Here is a 6,000-nt window from a genome sequence, read left to right on the forward strand (position 1 = left end):
CATGACCATGAATATTTACAGGACAGGAGTATACGTTGGAATGTAGTCTGTCAGCGTTTGAGTTTTCACTGCTAGTAGTGAAATATCAAAGAACTTTGTCTGAATTTTTTTCTAAATCAGGGATTTAATCTATTTTTCAGCTAGAGTTGACAAAAAACAAAGAGAATTTTGTTTTACTTTAAAAGAAAGATTTTGACTTGGTTAAAGCTGACATACTCAACAGACAGTATATTAACAATGGATTAAATGACTGTGTATGTGAAAGAAGTCACTCATAGCAAATTCATTTCCAGAGAATTAGCACCAAGTCTGCACTTCCCATCCGCTCTACGGAGCTTTTTAGATTCTTTCAGCTCATTGTTTTGGTTTTACAGCCCACAACTCTACTGTTTTAGTTCACTTTCACTGCTCTCATCTGCTGTTTTCAGTGAAAACGCTCTGATAAACCCGCTGTATGCTACGTCCTGACCTCGACATGGAGCTTGTAGCAGCTCTTTCTTGCTCCACTCTGTGCTGCAGTCACCCCGAAAACTTCCAGAGCGGCTTGAAACACAAACTGCCACCCGGTGGAGAAAGACAACACCGACTCAGGATGTTGGTCAACACAGACATGAGAACACTGGCTTCATGTTTGGATTCAGAGAAGTGGGTCCACTGTTAGAGGCAGGTACATGAGGTGGCTTCAGTTCAAGAGCAGCAGACAAGTCGGATTTTATCAGGAAGATGTCTTTCATACTTTTTTGTACACACAGTACTCCAAACGGGCTCCGTTCAGGCTACTGCCAAATCTGTTAAGTGTGTGTGCTAGATCGAACTGGAAGCTAAGGCTGGAAAAATGGACGGTTGGTATAAAGAGGAGAAAGTTCTCAGTGGTGGTTGCGGTGTGGCACATAACCACCGTACAAGACAAAAGGACTGCCTGTGTGTGTGTGTGTGTGTGTGTGTGTTTGATGTGCCAGATATGTGAGTCTATTAGCTGCTCTCAGGGGAGCAGGGAACCAAATCTTTTCATGGCTGCTGTAAGTCACTTTACCATGTGGAGCTGCCGGGGCCTTTAAACCGGTCTGCTGCATGCATTAGAAAGGAGGTCATATAAATAACCCCTGAACCAGTGCTGTGTGTGTGCCTGCGTGTGTGCGTGCGTGTGTGTACATGGTTCCCCTGCTTAGGAAATGAAAGCCCAATTAAACTGGGCTGCGTCAGGCTTATTAGTGCAAACTGTGTTTACTCAGGGAGTGTTGGAGAGAAAGAAAAACAGAGGAGTGTTAAAAGGAGCTTAGATCAGCAACATATGGCCACGCACAAAAATGCATACACACAGATAACTGACACAGGCACAAGATGATTGAACATTACTACATTATCAGTGTCTTTTCTTTTCGCTAAAGGGAGGACAACCAGAATTTTTTGGAAGGCAGAAAAGGTCATTCATTTTGATTACACCCAAGATTTATATCTTCATTTTGTAATTTTCGAGCAAGATATACTAGATTGGGAATGCTCCAGAGAGCATGTCATTTTATTTCAAGTTTTTCAGTATTTCTACTGAGAGTTGCCTTCTCTTCAGTCTAAATTATAATGTAATGGTAAATTCAAATGTATCACATAGACTAGAGTTAGACTCATCCAACATCATGCATGTTCAACGTGCTATTAAAACAAGACACAATAAACCAATATGTTTCCTTTAATACATCCCTGGCAAACACGGATGCCTTTAAAGTCTGTGTTCCCATCACGTGACAGATCCGTTAACCCTGTAGACATATAAGAAGAGGACATAGTCACCGTGACGTCACCCATTGGTTTGTGGACTGCCGTTTTGAAGCCTCGTGTTTGGCATTTTGTACGTCGCCATGTTGTTTTTTTGCAACCAGAAGTAAAACCAGAGGGTGGGACTAAGTACATCTCAGCGCTGAATAAAACATCAATGAACAGAAAACACACTGTGAAAGGGTTAAAATTCTAAGATGAAAAAACATGGACATCTCCTAGACCGGACAAGGATGGGGTTGCAACCTGTCAATCAAAAGGTAGCCCCGCCCTAAAGCATCCCCTGCTTTATGGTCTGTTTGACTCTAAATGGACCATAATGTACTAAATGAACATCATGCTGTATTGAAGAAGACTTGAAACTAGAGATTGAGACCATAAACTCATGTTTACAATGTTTACTGAGGTAATAAATCAAGAGAGAAGTAGAGTCATTTTCTCATAGACTTCTATACAACCAGACTTCTTTTTCCAACCAGAGGAGTCGCCCCCTGCTGGTCAGCAGACAGAATGCAGGTTTAGGGAACATCTGCAGTGGCTTCGCTTTTGGGACCCCCAAATCCTGATGTATGCATTTACAACTGGAATAGTTTGCTGAGTGTAAATGAGAGTAGATGCGAGTAAGTAATAAGAATAAGACGAAGAGAATAAAACTGGACTATAGACAATCCCTGATGATGCCTTTGAGGGAGCCTGGCACGTTGTTTCACTCATGTCCAGGCTAAATACTTGATTTCTGCTCTCCACTCCTGGCCGCTAGGAATCACGTTACCTTCAGTTGGAGGTCTCGGGCGGCTTTTACAAGTGGATACTGTCAGACAGAGCTCGGAGAAGGAAATCCAGTCAGATTGGGTCAATGCTGCAGTCGCATTGGATCGCCGTGCCATGCCGACTTCTAACTGCACTTACAGAACCCCTTCAAGACTAAGTTAAACAGCCACCCACATGCTAGCACACGAGCAGATTCAGTAGCTTTTAGAACCACTGCTTACACGCACATACGTTAAAAAAAAAGCCTGTCGGGATTACTCCATCCCGTGATTACAGCTCCGCATTCTGCCAGAGTGTGTCGGACGCCAGCCATTGTTCAGTGCTGCATGAGCTCCATCTTGTCAGAATGCCAGCCCACACTAACTGAGGACCTGAGGGAGGACGGTGGGGAGGGCAAGGAGTGGAGTGATTGTTGGAGCCAACAGACTGGGGTTTGGAAAGGATTCCTAGACAGTCATTCTATCGAGCCGCGTGTGTTTAAAGTGAACAGAGGAGAAGGACAGGCTGATGAGGTTTGGATCTCAGTTCAGGCTGAAGAAGGAATGAATCTAACTGACTACTGTTGCTTCCAAACGGCCAGAGGATGCTGTTCTTTTCACATAGGGAAGCGTTCTTTAGAAAGTTTTAGAGAAATGTATTCAGGGGTTCTTCAGAGTTGCTAAAAAGTCTTTAATTTGAATCGTATGCACCTAACTCACCAATAGTTTGACACATATTGTTTTTGACATTTTGGGTTTTGTAGTTATAAGAACAGAGAGAGGGTAGAAATAAGGGATTGGCATGTGGGGATAAAAGTCAATACAAAACGCTGCTCAAGGCTAGTATTCTTCTTTCTTGGCACGCGTGTACCGCCTTTACACATGCAGACGGGGTTTCTGGGTAAGTGTGGTTTAGAGCACAGGTCCCCAACCTTTTTTGCGCCACGGACCAGTTTCATGTAAGACAATATTTTCACGGACCGGCCTTCAAGGTGTGGCGGAAAAAAACGACGAAATAAAATGATACGATCGGCATGAAAACAAATATAAAATGCATAAATAAATACAACTCACAATAACGCTGAATCAGTGGAGCCCTGAGCTTGTTTCTCTGCAACGAGACGGTCCCATCTGGGGTAATGGGAGACAATGACACCCAAAGTCTGTTCGTGATGTCCAGTCTACTCCGTAATTTTGTTTTGATTGCTGTCACTGCAGAACATCCTGCTTCACAAAGAGGATGTGTGAAATGGAAGCAGGGTTTTCAGTGCTTTAGTGGTGATCTCAGGATATTCAGCCTTGATTTTAATCAAAAACACCAGCAGTTGTTGTTGTCTCAAACATACTTTTAAGGCCACCGTCATTTACAATCTCCAGCAGCTGATCTTCCTCTGTCGCCACATATTCTGCAGAGCGGGCTTGGCGCGTCAGAATTACTCCTGATATTTAATCAGACTCCTGGTATTGTCTGTTAAATGAAGCTTTCTTTTTCTTGGAAGTTGTAGCTCTTCTTCTGTCTCCTTAGTGGCCTTTTCCCTTTTGCAAAGAAGCTCTCCAAAAGTTATTTACTCATTTTCGCTAGTTTGCGGGCTTAATTTTTGAGGTAACGTATCACGTGACCGGTCATTTTTCAAAATAAAACTTCTTTCAGACTCTGATAATCAATAAAACGGAAATAATATAATATTAATTCTTTCTGTGCGGCCCGGTACCAAATGATCCACGGCCCGGTACCGGTCCGCGGCCCGGTGGTTGGGGACCACTGGTTTAGAGGGGTCGATTTGATCGACTCAGAAATCTCAACTGACTCAAGGACCCACACAACGAAAACCCAAAGATATTTTAATGTTTTCAGTGGTTAAAAACAAGACTTTGTTTCTGTTCTTACTTTTGTTTCTTGTGTGTTGATTTGTGCTTTTGGCTAATGCAATCTAGACTCTAGAGCACATATGAGCTTTCTTAACTCTGCCACATTGGACCGTTTTTACAAGCTCAGTTTTCAATCCAACAGAACTAAATTGTAAGTATTGACAGACAAATCAATCTCCATTCACCGTCCTTTTATTTGCTTGTTCTGTAACTGTACCACACTTTACAACCAAGCAAGTGAAATTCATCTGCTGATAAAGTCTTTGTGTGATGGTCAAAAACAACGGTACGAGCAAGTAAGTGGACCTTGAGTGAAGACCATTTTGTCGTTCTATTTGAGCATGAAATATATACATTTTTGAGAAATATATATAAATGATGCATCTTGAATATCAGACTTTTCAGACATAACATCAAGAGTGACTCGTCTGGAGAACTGCATTGAGGCAGAAAGACCTTTCAGCTCCTCTAAGGTGCACAAATCAGAGTAAAATTAAAATGCATTTTGAACAAAGCTATAATGTTCTAAAAGTGCACTGACCTTTAGTGTGGTTATTAAAGGGCTATTACAGCCACAAAATGCTAGTTTATAACTTTACAGCTTTGTCTAAAGATCAGCTCCATGTGCTGCAGCTGCCTCTCTGCCCTGATTCTACACTCCGCTCCAGGCCGTCTGTGAAGGAGGCCATTGTTGCCCGATGCCCAGGTATTTTGGCAGGTCACAATCAGCGAAACGACAGACAAATGGTACCTCTGGCTCACCTGCTTTGGCTGCTCACAAGGAGGATTTTGTGCAAGGAGTTGAGCTCCCTGCTTGGTTTACAGTCTCCGATGGGAATCGGGAGAGTGAAGCAAGAGAGGGGGAGATGAGGAGAAGGTATGGAGTAATGCAGCTTATCAGATAAAGCTGTGCTTTCTGCCTGCCAGGTCATTACACAACTGGCACGAACAGATGCAGAAAAATGAACACACACACACAAGCTGGTTCCCAAAGATTACATGCAACTAAAAAGATGGGGGCAAGGCAGTGAAGTCAAGTGCATTTTTAAATATAATGATTATAAAGTCAAACTGAAATCTCCCGTCTTTTTGTGTAAGGAAATATAGGCTGATTAATGCTGCCGCTATTGTGCATATTCTTCCATCTCATAAGAGCATCAGAAGTTTTTTTTGGATATAAAAACGTACCAGTTTCTTTTGTTTTTTTACAGTCTGTTTTGACAAACCCACAAAGGGTCGGCTATCAACTGTTAGCATTCAACATTTGGGAGGATGCCAGGCTCTACTGAAAAACAGGAAGCTAGTCAGCCTAGCTTGCTAACATTAACAATGCTTCCTCGCAGACATTACTTTTCGTTCATGTTATCAACACCTGCTAAGTGCCATTGTCAAGCTCTGGCAAGCTAAATGTTGTCATTTGTTGCACATATTCAGAGGATTCGCTAGCATTAGCTGTTCTTTCATGAGTTCAGAGGCTGTGATGGACTACACTGTCAAAACTCAGCAACAGCAAGTCCTGTAATCTCACATTCGAATGGCAACAATGTGCAGATTAACGTTAGGAACAATAGAGTGCTGCAGGGATGATATATTTTTGTAGGCCAACCCT

Source organism: Anarrhichthys ocellatus, unplaced genomic scaffold (assembly GCF_004355925.1).
Source record: "Anarrhichthys ocellatus isolate YVR2014 unplaced genomic scaffold, GSC_Weel_1.0 scaffold49, whole genome shotgun sequence".
Classification (NCBI taxonomy): Eukaryota; Metazoa; Chordata; class Actinopteri; order Perciformes; family Anarhichadidae; genus Anarrhichthys; species Anarrhichthys ocellatus.